Here is a 15650-nt window from a genome sequence, read left to right as displayed (position 1 = left end):
GCATGACTGCGTCAGATACCACACAAAATGGACAAGTGATACTTGCTGGGCAGATAGTAGAAGTGTGGAGATGACTCTGTCCTCACTCAGCACCCACGGAGAGAAACTGGCAAGAAACCAGGGCGACCCCCTGAGACATAGCGTTCAAGTGTCTCTGGAACCAGGCCCCATCTTCTTCTTCGGCATGGCTTTGGACCACCGTTGAACTCCTGGCAGATCCGGCAGCGGTATCCCGGTCTCCGCCGAAGGCAGCCACGAGGGTATGTCCATTGGAGTTGTCTGGAGTAACTCCCAGGCCGCAGCTAGATCCCTCGGGACCCGTATGGTGCACCTCCTACCCCCGACCGCAAACGTAAGGCCGAAAGGGAACAGCCATTTATATGGCGTCTTGACATGTCGTAGGTGGTCTGTAAGAGGTCGGAGGACTCTCCTCTTATTCAGCGTCGTCGGCGCTAGGTCCTGGAACAGCAGGATCGTGGCCCCTTCATAGGTGAGTTCTTTTTGCTCCCTGGCCGCTTTCAGAAGGGCCGCCGTGTCTGTATATTTCAACAAGCCACATATAACATCCCTAGGATTTTCGTTATCCTTAGGCTTCGGTCTGAGCGATCGGTGTATGCGCTCAATTTCAATGTCCGATGCGTTTTCGGTGCCTAGAAGGGTGGCAAAGATGGCGGCGGCCGCTCCTGGTAGGTCCTCGTGTGGGATCAGTTCCGGTAGGCCGCGTAGCCTAATATTTTTCCGCCTGCTGCGGTTCTCTTGGTCCTCAATGAGGGAGAAAGCTGTGTCCAAGGAGTCCATACAAGCCGCGGTGTTCTCACTTAGTGAGCGGGAGAAGGTGAGTATGGCTGCTTGATTGCCTTCCAATGTCTCCACGCGGTGTCCGATATGCCTGATGTCGGACTTGATCTCTTGGAGGTCTTGTAGCACAGGTGCTATAGCCGACGAGAGGGCTTGTTGAAGAAACTTCTTCGATATAGGCGCAATGCCTGAAAGCTGGGACTCATCATCGTGGCCTCCAGCAGCACCATCAGCTTCTTGTGACCAGTCGTCTGGATCATGCGGCGCCATCTTGGGAGCTCCGCTCACCGCACCGGAGGGCTTCTTATTTAAGAACTTCTCCATGTCTGAGACCCCTCGATCAGGTTTAGGAGATTCAGTTTTGTCTCTAGGGGTATATCTGCCGATTTTCACCATACTTGTTGGGCTTTTAAGCGAAATAAACCAGGTTGCAGGATTGCATGGAGAGGAGCAGCTCCTACATGCGTCTGCTCAGGTCAGCAGTCAGACTCCGCCCCATAGTAGTTATATTCTTGTACATAGGAGCAGTATTATAGTAGTTATATTCTTGTACATAGGAGGCAGTATTATAGTGGTTATATTCTTATACATAGGAGCAGTATTATAGTAGTTTTATTCTTGTACATTGGGAGCAGTATTATAGCAGTTATATTCTTGTACATAGGAACAGTATTATAGTAGTTATATTCTTGTACATAGGAGCAGTATTATAGTAGTTATATTCTTGTACATAGGAGCAGTATTATAGTAGTTATATTCTTGTACATAGGAGCAGTATTATAGTAGTTATATTCTTGTACATTGGGAGCAGTATTATAGTAGTTATATTCTTGTACATTGGGAGCAGTATTATAGAAGTTATATTCTTGCACATAGGAGCAGTATTATAGTAGTTATATTCTTGTACATAGGGGCAGTATTATAGCAGTTATATTCTTGTACATAGGAGGCAGTATTATAGCAGTTATATTCTTGTACATAGGAGGCAGTATTATAGCAGTTATATTCTTGTACATATGAGCAGTATTATAGTAGTTATATTCTTGTACATAGGAGCAGTATTATAGCAGTTATATTCTTGTACATAGGAGGCAGTATTATAGCAGTTATATTCTTGTACATAGGAGGCAGTATTATAGTAGTTATATTATTGTACATAGGAGCAGTATTATAGTAGTTATATTCTTGTACATCGGAGCAGTATTATAGTAGTTATATTCTTGTACATAGGAGCAGTATTTTAGCAGTTATATTCTTGTACATAGCTGGTGTACCTTGTAGTTTACATCTCCAATTTTCTCGAGTACCTCGTAGGGCCCCTGCCACCTAGCCAGGAACTTACTGTCCACGGTCAGCACCAGAACCAAAACACGATCAACCGGGTTAAAGATCCGGACCTGAGCCTGCCGATTATAGACCCAACTTTGGGCTCGCTGAGCTGCCTCCATATGCTCCCTAACAAGAGGCAACACTGTCTCTATCTTGCATCTGGGTAACGTACTCAATGACACTTTTATGTGGAGTGGGTTGTTGTTCCCACGCTTCTTTGGCCACGTCCAAGAGACCGCGAGGGCAGGGCAATTTCTACAGCCGGTCTAGGGGTGCAACCGCACAGGGCGCGTGTCTCCAGCAAGAAGAGGGGGGCGCCAACGGGTCAATTGCCCCCCGAGAATATAGTGAGAGACGAGAGTCAGGGCGGAGAGCGGATGGAGGGAGAAGCGCCCATCTCCATAGTCATCTGTATCGCCATCCTCAGGACAGCGATACAGATGGCAGTGCTGCAGCAGGGCAGGGGAGGGAGAGGCGTCTCCCTTCCTTGTTCCTCTGATAGGCTGCCAGCCACAAGGCCTGCAGCATATCAGAGGCCGTTGCAGGCGGCGCGATGACGTCATCGCGCCGCATGAGCCGTTCAGCACGGGACAATACTTATAGCACAGGATTTGGGGGGGGGGGGCATGGAGAGGCACTTGTTATTGGCACATGATTGGGGGGGCATGGAGAGGCACTTGTCAATGGCACATGATGGGGGCATGGAGAGGCACTTGTTACTGGCACTTGATTGGGGGGGCATGGAGAGGCACTTGTTACTGGCACATGATTGGGGGGGCATGGAGAGGCACTTGTTACTGGCACATGATTGGGGGGGCTTGGAGAGGCACTTGTTACTGGCACATGATTGGGGGGCATGGAGAGTCACTATTTATTGGCACATGATTGGGGGGCATGGAGAGGCACTTGTTACTGGCACATGATGGGGGGTCATGGAGAGGCACTTCTTACTGGCACATTATGGGGGGGCATGGAGAGGCACTTGTTACTGGCACATGATGAGGGCATGGAGAGGCACTTGTTACTGGCACATTATTGGGGGGGGCATCTCTTACTGGCACATTATTGGGGGGAATCTTTGGGGGCACTTCTTACTGGCACATTATTAGGGGGCATTTCTTACTGGCACATTATTGGGGGCACTATGGGGGCATCTACTGAGGCCACAAAGAAGGGGTATTTTATATTGGGGGCTCTGTGTGGTACTAGTATTATAGTATTATCAGGGGGTTTATCGGTTTGTATAGTATAATATTGGGGAGCACAGCGGCACAGTATTGGGGGTAGTAGAATGATTTGTCCATAAGATGGGAGGGTGATGGAAAAGTTGTAAACTAAGATTTTGTTTGTCAAACTGCAGAGATGAAAAATGGCAGAAAAATGGTGGTCTGGTCTGAAGGTTTGAAAGGAGAAGATGAGGAAAGAGAACATCTACATCAAAGCAAACGTCACTGGATGTAAGAGGTATGTGGGGCTGTAGAGCAAGTACAGCAAAATGCGGTGTGGGGGGAGGGGGGACTTAGAGAATTGGGCCATATTCATTGGGGCTTGGGCCCCGGATCTTTTTTTACCCTAGCAACGCCCCTGACCTCCACCCATTCCACTACGTCCGGCCCACGGACGCCGTGACTGACATCTCAACAGCAGCAGCAGAAAGTGACGTCATGTTCTAGGTGGTTGATAGGTCGGCAGGCTTAGCGGCTACTTTTTGCCAAGCTTAACCTGTCTGCAAAGATCGGCCATGATGAGAAGGTCAAAATAGTATATCTGTGCAATGTCATCGTGTGCTGGGAAGGCTGGTACTGGAAATGCAGTGGTAGATTGAAAGGAAAATATTACTGATAGCAGCCAAAGGCTGTGTATGATACTGCCGGCTGAACCACTGTATCTGAGCTTATCATGTGTAATACTGATACATGATAAATGGAACTTACTGAAGTGAGGAGACATCCCCTTTAAGGGGGGGGGGGGTGGGGCGCTTTTTTAATGTTCGCCCTGTTGGTAAAATTCCCTATAAACGGCCCTGCGCGAGGGTGTCTGCCATATAGCAGTTCGAAAGGCGAGAACCCAGTAGGGGCCTGGGGCACCTCTCGCACTGCAAACATGAGATAGGGCAGAAGGAGGTCCCAGTCCTTCCCATCTTTAGACACTACCTTTTTCAACATATTTTTTAATGTTTGGTTAAACCGTTCTACCAGACCGTCCGTTTGTGGATGGTAAACGGATGTCCATAGTTGTTTTATGTGCAGCAACTTACAGAGTTCCCTCATCACCTTGGACATAAAAGGGGTCCATTGGTCGGTCAGAACCTCTTTAGGTAGTCCTACTCAGGAAAACATTTTCATTAACTCATTAGCTAAGAGTTTGGCCGAGGTATGTCGCAGTGGCACCGCCTTCGGGTACCGAGTGGCGTAGTCTAGAATGACTAAGATGTGTTGATGCCCTCTGGCGGACTTCAGTACTGGGCCTATGAGGTCCATAGCTATTTGGTCAAACGGTACTTCGATAATCGGGAAAGGTACTAGGGGACTACGGAAATGTAGCTGGGAGCTAGTTATCTGGCAGGTCGGGCAAGACTTACAAAACTCTTCCACTTCTTTGAATATGCTGGGCCTGTAAAACTGCTGTAGAATATGATCCTGAGTTTTCTGCAGCCCTAGGTGATCCCTGAGAACGTGTTGTGGGCTAGATCTAACACAAGCTTGAGATAAGCCTTGGGGGCCACCAACTGTTCAATAGGCTCACCCCGTAGTTGGTTTACCAGATACAACATATCTTGATGAACCACAAAACGGGGAAACACTGACTCTGCCCCAGGTTGTTGTGGTTCACCATCTACTATTAACACATTTTCCCAGGCGCGGGATAGGGTTGGGTCCTGATGTTGGGCAGTACCAAAATTATCCACGGAGACATTGAGGTCTGCCAATTCAGGACCAGTGGCAAGTCCTCTACGTCTCCCACCATCACATTTAGCGGGGTTGTCTCCCCCTCTTCCACCGAAGTGGCGGTCACCCCTACCTCTGGCCCTTCGGTCTCAGGTTCCCAGGGTTCTGGTCTCCCCCCTGAGCCGGGCCACCCTGCTAGGGTTACCCCTGTCTCATGGATATCAGTCACTCTCATAGCAGGTCACAGTGCCGGGAAGCCTGGCAGTCTCTCACTATTATGAGTTCATAATGTAAATTGGTGGCGACGGCCACCTCATGGGTCCACCTGCCGGCCACCGTGGACAGAGACACCAAGGCGATGGGATAGTCTTCATAGATGCATACGACCCTGACTTTTCGGGCAGTATACTCTGTGGGCTGCACCAGGGAAGCTCTTACCAGGGACACCAGACTCCCTGAGTCCAGCAGAGCTACCACCAGAGTGTCTCCCACTTCCACCTGGCACAGGTGGCTATTGTCTATAGTCTCTGGGGTACCTGTTGCACACAGCTTCCTGGCATACAAGGAGTGGCGGTAGCCATAGTTAGTATCCATGGGTTCGCCCTGATGGGGACAGTCGGCCCTTATGTGGCCGGGCGGGTTTTGCTGGAACCAGTCGCCGGGTCTAGGGTGGATATTTCCGGGGTTTGACTGTGCTCCTCCCAAAATAATCCCCCTGTAGAGTCCTGGTAGCCTCATAGCGCTCCACCAGGTTGACCATCTCAAGGGCATTACCAGGAGAACCCTGGACAGATGGTCCAGCATAGCAGTTGAACTCAGCATGTCAGGCTGCAGCCATTTTTGAAACCGGTGTAACAGATCATAATACTGAGGTCTAGCGGGTTCAGCCGGGTTAAACTTCCACTGATGCACCCGCTTGGCCCGGACCAACACATTCACCCCCAGTCTTGCCAGAATCTCACCCTTTACTGTCGTGTAACCGGCCGCTTGATCATCTGGTAAGTCGAAAAACAGCTGCTGGATTCCAGATGCCAGGAACTGAGCAACGACCTCAGCCCACTGATCTCGGGGTAGTCTCTCCCTCACGGCCACCTTCTTGAACACTGCCAGATAGGTCTCAACGTCGTCTGAGAGGGTCATCTTAGGGATTGCTGCACGGACCGCTTTTTGGGCATCGTGGACGCTCTGGGATGCTCTTGCAGCTTGTAAAACCATCACATGTTGCAATAGCAGCTGGTTGGTTTCCTGCTGCTGCTCATTAGTCTCCCGCTGCTGGAAGTTAGCCTCCACGAGGGCTTTTAGGACAGCTTCCATTTTGTCGAGAGACACGGGTTGAAATCTCATTGGTTTGATGTAAGACATACAACCATGCCCGGAAAAACTAAAATATTTCCGCCTTCACGCCAGCCTTACTGCACCTGCACACATCCTCCACCCATTTCGGGGAGGCGAAGTTACAGTAGTTATTTTCTTGTACATAGAAGCAGTATTATAGTAGTTATATTCTTGTACATAGGAGCAGTATTATAGTAGTTATATTCTTGTACATAGAAGCAGTATTATAGTAGTTATATTTTTGTACATAGGAGGCAGTATTATAGTAGTTATATTCTTGTACATAGGAGGCAGTATTATAGTAGTTATATACCTGTACATAGGAGCAGTATTATAGTAGTTATATTCTTGTACATAGGAGGCAGTATTATAGTAGTTATATTATTGTACATAGGGGCAGTATTATAGTAGTTATATTCTTGTACATTGGAGGCAGTATTATAGTAGTTATATTCTTGTACATAGGAGCAGTATTATAGTAGTTATGTTCTTGTACATAGGAGCAGTATTATAGTAGTTATATTCTTGTACATAGGTGCAGTATTATAGTAGTTATATTCTTGTACATAGGAGCAGTATTATAGTAGTTATATTCTTGTACATAGGAGGCAGTATTATAGTAGTTATATTCTTGTACATAGGAGCAGTATTATAGTAGTTATATTCTTGTACATAGGAGCAGTATTATAGTAGTTATATTCTTGTACATAGGAGGCAGTATTATAGTAGTTATATTCTTGTACATAGGAGCAGTATTATAGTAGTTATATTCTTGTACATAGGAGCCGTATTATAGTAGTTATATTCTTGTACATAGGTGCAGTATTATAGTAGTTATATTCTTGTACATAGGAGGCAGTATTATAGTAGTTATATTCTTGTACATAGGATAAGTATTATAATAGTTATATTCTTGTACATAGGAGCAGTATTATAGTAGTTATATTCTTGTACATAGGAGAAGTATTATAGTAAGTTATATTCTTGTACATAGAAGCAGTTTTATAGCAGTTATGTTCTAGTACATAGGAGCAGTATTATAGTAGTCATATTCTTATACATAGGAGCAGTTTTATAGCAGTTATGCTCTTGTACATAGGAGCAGTATTATAGTAGTTATATTCTTGTACATAGGAGCAGTATTATAGTAGTTATATTCTTATACATAGAAGCAGTATTATAGTAGTTATATTCTTGTACATAGGAGCAGTTTTATAGCAGTTATGTTCTTGTACATAGGAGCAGTATTATAGTAGTTATATTCTTGTATACAGAGGCAGTATTATAGTAGTTATATTCTTGTACATAGGAGCAGTATTATAGTAGTTATAGTCTTCTACATAGGAGCAGTATTATAGTAGTCATATTCTTATACATAGGAGCAGTTTTATAGCAGTTATGTTCTTGTACATAGGGGAATTTAAGGAGTTCTGAAGTGTTCAGAAATACATTTTCAGGGTTAGAAAGGGGCAACATCTTTCCTGTAATTGAATGTGGTAATCATCCAGTGTTCCCAGTGCTCCATCCTTACTTATTATATAATTTACATATTTCAGCATTAGTGCTTATTGTAAAAGTACTGAGACACTTTGAGGGATGTCAGATGTTTAGATGTTGCCGCTAATTCTGCAGGTGTCCCTATTAACTATTCATGAGATGTCACTGCTAATTACTTGTTACTTTCACTGTTGCTAGGGGTATTTTTATCATGCAGAATAGCTTTTACTGTATTTACCAACAGTGAAGAAGCGTCTCGGGAAGAATGCTGGAGTCACTCATTCATCTTTATTGCAGAAAAGAACACCAGATTTACAAAAAAAAGATTCCTTGATTCAGCAGATAACTGGAGGATGGTGTCCATGGGGGTGCGCGGGGGGGGGGGGGGGGGTGTGTGCAATCAGAAGTAATTGGTGTAATTAGAGATGAGTGAAGCTTTAAAAAATGTGATTTGGCAACTTCGGCAAGAAATTTCATTAGTTACAAATTAATTAATTACGAATCTCTATAAATCAGGTATACCCAGGCCACTTTGTTTTAGGGTAGGGCCACATGGCATGCTGTGCGGGGGTGGGGGTGGTGGTTGCGGGCATCCTGCGGTGAAGAACCGCACTGCCTGCAGCAGCCTTGCATTTAATAATGAAGACCGCACTGTATAGTCCTTCTTCATTGCTAATAGCCACACGGCATCTTTAATGAACCTTTAAACAGGGTCTGTTGCTGGTATGGGGTCTGGCTGGTTAGGTTGGGGGCAATATGCATATTATTGCTGTTCTGGCCTGCAATCTCCTCCAGGTTGTTTAACAGTAAACACAGAATATTAATCAGCTCTGGCATATTCACTTCTCCTACCCCAGCGCTCTCCTGCCCTACAGGTGGAAGCTATTGTTCTGCCACCTGCTTTTCCTCCTTTTCCACATCATCTAATATTGATGAGAATATGTTGTCAGAAACGTCCAGCAAATTCTCTCTACTTCTTGTTGACTTTTCTAGGACATGGAGACTTTGAAGGATGATTTGGAAGAAGTAAAGCCAGCAAAAAATGAGGATGGTCATCATTAAGACCTGGCCCCCCTCAGGGGTGCAGACTGGATGGTATTGGTTGGCACGCTGCCACCGGAATAATAAAGGCTTCAATCTTATTGGTATTGAATTATATATCTTAATTTACGGCTGATGTAGGAATAAGTAAATGTAGGAATAAATAAATAAAACTGATGCAGAATAAATCTCCGTGCAGTCTCCCTGCACTCTCCCTGTAGTCTCCCTGCAATCTCCCTGTAGTCTCCCTACACTCTCCCTATAGTCTCCCTGCAATCTCCCTGTAGTCTCCCTGCAATCTCCCTACACTCTCCCTATAGTCTCCCTGCAATCTCCCTGTAGTCTCCCTACACTCACCCTGTAGTCTCCCTGCACTCTCCCTATAGTCTCTCTGCACTCTACCTCTCCAATATCGTTCTATTATTCGTTTTCAGCAACATTGTCCCTAGTGCTTGTCACGTCTCTCCCTGTGCTCAGCTCACAGGACCTCTCCAGGCCTCAAGCATTGTGTATTTCTTGCAGCTATGTTCCACTGTATCTCCCAGTATAGTCACCCTATTCTTCCTGCCCCTCTGGTCAAATGTTCCCATTAGTTTTGCACAGGCGTAGGCTCCTCTTGAGGTACTAATTCTGTTTCACCCAGCTTTGTCATTTTCACATGTACCCAACTTTTCTCACCTGGCACTTTAGTGGGAAGAGAGACTTCATCTTCTCCTGTGCTTTGCATCAACTTGTTGGTTGCCTCTACAGCCGTCTCGTCTGCAGCTCATCTTCTGCAGCCATTTTATTTGCGGGTTGTCTTCTACAGGAGGGAGGCTTCCTGTCCTTCTGCATACACAGCTCACCAGCTGCCCCTCATGGTCACAGGCTTCCAATTGACTGCACCCCCACCTTCATCCAGACTACCTCCCCACACTCTCTTTTGGGCTGCCTCTGGTGCACATGGCTTCCTTCTCAGTTGTGGTGACCAGCTGACCCCAGCCAGGGATGTCAGCACAAGCCTGATCTGTGGCTTATTCTACTTGGTCCTTCATCTATTGCGCACCCTAAAGGTGGACTGTTTGCTCTACTTGGTGCTTCTGTGCCACTTTATGGAGACCACATGTAGGGTGGTCTTCCATTCTTTATCTTGTCTGCCATCCAACTGCAGCAGGCCCTTTCTCTGCCTCACACCCCCAGCAAGGGAGTTCTACCAAGCCATGTGGGCTCACCATAAACTTCTGAAGGTGGCATGTTTATTCATCCTTCTAGACTTGCTGAACAGCATCACCTCTTGTCATCCAAGGGCGCTGGCATCTTCCACCCCAGAGGAGCGGCAGTCCTCTAAGTAAGAAAAGGGGCTGTGGTGTATGATCAGTAGCATCACTTATCTCTTCAGGGGAAAAGCTTCATTAAGGTGGCCCTAGACTTTCATCTCCAGGTGCTCATGAAGTGAGGGGGGGGGTGAGTAATCCACTGGATCCTACATATTTACTATTAACCCTTCCACTGCCCTAGACCTCCAAGGGTTCTGACAATCTTTTTTATGGAAAACCAGGAATACAGACATTTACCCCTTCACTACCCTTTTCAGTGTCCCATACCACCAGGGAACCTGAAAGTAACCCCTTCTCTTTCTTAAACCACTAGGGATACAAAAAATAACCTTTCACTGATCTAGACTACCATTGTTATAGGTAATTACCCTCTTCTCTGTCTTAAACCACCAGTGAACCTTGAAGAAACCCTTTCTATGTCCTAGATTACCAGGGATACAGAAATTAACTTTTCACTGTTCTAGACTACAATGGTTACTAATAATTACTCTCTTCTGTGTCCTAAACCACCAGGGAACCTGAAAGAAACCCTTTCTGTGTCCTAGACCACCGGGGACACAGGCATTAACTCCTTCACTCGTTGGGACCTATCTAAATTTAGACTGTAGAAAAGAAGACCAAAATCCCATCGTCTTACAGCCAGAGGCAGAAATATTCCTACAAAAATACAGCTATTTTTTTACGTTCATCTTCTTGGCAGCTCTTCACATTCGCTCCGTCAGCTGCAGTAAGATTACATTTTGTATGTCTTTACTCCTTCAGCTATTTCCACAATTACAGCTCTTGTCCCTCTTGCCACTCACCGACGTCATTTTTCAGGAGTTCAGCCGATCAAGTAGAAGCCGATTGACCTGCATCATCAACATCTAATTTGTGAGCGCTGAATTTACGCTTGTCTACGCGGTGAGTCAGTTGGCGGCTTATGTTTAAACGTTATACTTGTAGTGGCACATTATTATTTGTCAACCACTTCAGAAAACTGTGCACAGCAGATGGAGAGTTTTTAATGTGTTTTTTAAAAAATGTATTTAGAATTTTTGTTGCTATTCGTGTTATAAGAACAAAGCTTTGAAAACTGAGAAAAATATGCTCAAGGTCAAACAGAAGTAAGGACTGAGACAGAACCCCAGATCTTCCATTTTTTTATGTTTAGTACTGGTGTCGTCTTTAACTGCCCGGGCTCAACTGCTACCTCTTCAACCCTTATCCTCAGGACAGGACATCAGTATTTAATCTGTGGGAGTCCGACTCCTGGCTCCCCCGCCAATCAGCTGTTTGAAGACGCTGTGATGCTCTGTTGAGCAGCGTGGCCTCCTCAGCGTGTACCAAGTGCAACGCTGCCCAGTGGCTTCACTTGGTTTTGCAGCTCAACCCCATTCACCCCACCGATGAACGTGATGTCACTAGCCTAGTAAGAGGTCTAAGTGGTCATGGAGTGCCACGGCCTCCAAAAACAGATAGGAGTTAGCCCCCCATCCCAATCAGAACCTGGTGACCTAACCTGAGGATCAGTATTAAACTCTCAGACAACCCCTTTAACTTTGACTCCCTTAATGAGCAAACATAGTATCCAGCATCTCTGTAATATAGCTCGTTTTGTAAGAAGCAAACACCTTTGCTGACAGAAAACCATCAACAAGCTGCTGTTGATGGATCTTCAAGATTCCATTCATACAAGCTTATTTCACCCCCTCCCTGCGAATAATCAGATGGGTTGTGTACACTTGTTATGATCATCCTATGAGGCTTGTAATGATAAACATACCCCATTTTAATTTGTTACAGTGTCCATGGATCAGGACTGAGGGCTCCTGAATAACAGTACATGGGCCCCTTGCTTTCTGGCAACTCATCACATAACAGTCCACCGATAGCCATTAAATGAATTGGCTCAGTCTCTTTTATATGACCTAATAGACAGTAGGAAGAGCACCTTTCAGAAGGTTCAACCCTATTAAACCAGGGGTGCTGCCTTGTGGGGTTGACCCTGCAGATTTGGGTTGATACTGGCCTTGTGAAAATCGGTTGTTGCATTCCCGGGAAATGTTTATCTTATAAACTTACCTATCCAGGCTCCAGTGGTGCGATCCTCAGCCTCAGCACGGCTGCACTGGGAGAGAGGCGCTGCTGAGCCACGACCACTGGTCACGTGACAGCATCCATAGCAAAGGATGCAATGCTCTGTTTCTCTGTTGTCTTTAGATGTTTGTCTGGCTCTGCACTTTAGTAGCATAGGGACTGTCAACCAGTTGCGGTCTTGCTACCTAGGGCTTGCACTGCAAGTAGGTAGGGAAAGCAGACTGGGTTCTAGGTTGGGGCTCACTGTCTGTGTCTGTCCATACCTACAGGCATTACAAATGACATTTATTCTTAATGCCACTGAGGACTTCAGTGCACTGTGGGGGCATGGCCAGCACTGAGGGGCACCAAGGGGATAGACCCCCATCCCCATGCACTGAAGCCTTAATTTGGATAAAGAATAAAAATAAAAAAATTCTCAGAAACACCACAACCAATTTTTTTCACAAGACATTTCATTGTAATCAGCAGGATCAGCCCTACCTGGCAATGTGTCTGTTTAATAGGGTTGGTCCTGCGGAAAGGTGCTATTTAAGGTGTCACTGGACCCCATTACCCACTTAGCCCCTGCACTGTTGCACTGTTAGGAGGCATAACATTGCTGCCCTTCCAACTGGTCAAAGGATGGCCATGAGAAACCCATAGATATTAGGTGGATATTAGTGACCATCATGTCTGTGGCCTGATGATCTTGCAGAAAAATAATTGTCTTAGATGACATCATCACTGCGGTTCACCCAAGAGAAGTAGGTGCCAGACCATATGTCTTCACTTCTCCTCTTCTCACCTGCCTAAACCTCAAAGATCTTCAGCTGGCCATACACCGCTTATTCGCAAATCAGCTTTTTCTCCTGACCTTCCTACACACATGCACACTTTTATTGGCAGAGTATGCATGTTGTATCAATAGGGAAGGGGAGTAAACCACTGCCAAACTCCTCTGGTTGTGGCTTATCTTGGGCTTGTTAAAAATTTAACATGCAATATCCCTATTTTCCCCTACATCTTCTGTTGACAGGAGAGATGGGACCACACGATACATATGAAAGGGTCAGTGGTCCTACCAAAATTGTTGGGCTCAGGCAATATTCACCTCATGTGTATGACCTTTCTGCTAGTTCAGACCCCTAACCTTTCTTCAATGTCTTTGGCCATACAGACATGGAGAAACATCTCACCAACACTTTTGGGTTTGCACAACTATGGGTTGAAGATCATTACTTGGAAAACTCTTCACTCTCGCCAATGGACATTTCTAACTCTGTTCTCCAACCTGAGGTTTCCCAACTCTTGTGAGTCTACATCTCCCAGCCTGGGGTTGTCAGGGCAAAGCTGGAAAACCATGGGTTGGAGAACATTGCAATTAGCCAGCTATTTTTCTCTCTTGTTCACTTGTCTAAAAACCATTGACTCTTCTTGTCTCTATTTTGCTATTTTGCTTCCTTGTAGTATTGAGAGTCAATGATGCTGCTGGATTAATAGATAGACTGGACTGAATGGCTTCAATTTTTCCAACACTTCAAAGACACAGAGTAAACCATGAAGAGCATCCTCAGAACTCAGAAGATAGTTTTTTGCTTTATCTTTCTCTTCTGAATGGAGATTTTGGGAGAAGCATCATACATTACATCTCCTGTAAATGCCTCACATCTCCTCCTTGCCCGCTGAGTGTAAGTGACGATGATTGCAGAGCGGTTACAGAACCTCCAGCTATTTATCTAGTAACTTGTGACTCCAGGCTCTTCCTGAGGTTTGCTAAATTCCTCAATCCTCGGTTTAGTATAAGAAGAGCGACAAAGCAAAGGGGGATCCACAGAGCGTTTGATGTTGTAGAGTTCCCGTAGGATGAGCGCTCAGACTGCGGTGTTCTGCATAATGTAGATTCTAAACCACCCTATAGAGAGTAAAAGATACATTCTACTAAAACCTTTACTTTTCTCAAAGAATGTATGACCCGAGGATTACATCCTGTTGTTAGTTTTGAAAAACAGAAAGAGAAAATGAATATAATAAAAGGTTTAATATAACGTTAAGTCTAATACTTCAAATAATGCTTAACAACAGAACGTTGTGGAATATTTTTATGTTATAAGCTGCTTAAATGCTACCAGGACTGGTAGCGAAAGCCATAGCATCTTGCTTTTCTTGCCCCCTCAGAGAGAAATACTGTGGGTTCTACTTTCCTAACCCACTTAAAGAAAATTCTGCTCCCCCACCACTCATAGAGAAGCCTGTGAGTCTTACCCCCCCTGCCTGCTCAGAGAAATGTTGTCATGGGTACTGCTTCCCCTGCCCTTTTTTAAGGAAACCTGCAAGTTCTACTTTCCCTGCCCACTCAGAGAGAAATCCTGTCCACCCATCAAGAAAGCCTGTGAGTCCTGCTCCCCCACCTCGAGGAAGGCTGCGAGTCCTGCTCCTCCCTCCTTCCCATAGAGAAAGCCTGTAAGTCCTGCTTCTCCCTCCTTCTCATAGAGAAAGCCTGTGAGTCCTGCTTCCCTCCTTCTCATAGAGAAAGCCTGTGAGTCCTGCTTCTCTCGCCTTCTGATAGAGAAAGCCTGTGAGTCCTGCTTCTCCCTCCTTCCCATAGAGAAAGCCTGTGAGTCCTGCTTCTCCCTCCTTCCCATAGAGAAAGCCTGTGAGTCCTGCTTCTCCCTCCTTCCCATAGAGAAAGCCTGTGAGTCCTGCTTCTCCCTCCTTCTCATAGAGAAAGCCTGTGAGTTCTGCTTCTCCCTCCTTCTCATAGAGAAAGCCTGTGTCACACTTCGGTGTGGGAGAGAAACACCACACGGAGCAAGAAAGAAGGAAGGAACAGGGGATCAGGCCTGAGAACTAAGGAAAGAAGATGGACACCTCTTAGTAAAACCCTAACCAAAATCCCCAGAGGTAGGTCTGTTCATACACAGGAATATACCTAGAGTCCTATCTAGCCCTATAGGACCCTGGTACTAATGGCAGGGACGAGATTACCTGTTCCTCCAAAAGGAAGGACGAACAGGAGTCTCTTTAAGGCCTAATACAAACAATAGGGGAATGCAACTCTCTGTGAGTTCTGTACCCAAACAAAATACAAAAGGGAAGGAAAAACGTAACTTCAAAGAAGCAATGGAAGCACCAGGAACTCCGCTGAGATCCACACACCAGCTATCCAAAACTGAAAGTGAAGCTATAAACCACACAGCATTGTGGGAGAAGCAACTATAAATAAGGAAGGTTAAATGACCACATTAGCAACATCTGAGGCAAGCAATGTGGCCATTACCAGAAACAGCACAGACGCCTATTGATCCACAAGGAAACCTATCAGATCAAATCACGTGTTGCCAGTCTCACCAATTTCCTGCCACCTGTCACGGGAACGTCTGTGACA

Source organism: Bufo gargarizans, chromosome 10, assembly GCF_014858855.1.
Source record: "Bufo gargarizans isolate SCDJY-AF-19 chromosome 10, ASM1485885v1, whole genome shotgun sequence".
NCBI lineage: Eukaryota > Metazoa > Chordata > Amphibia > Anura > Bufonidae > Bufo > Bufo gargarizans.
The sequence above is the reverse complement of the archived record's forward strand: the minus strand, read 5'-3'. Positions refer to the sequence as shown.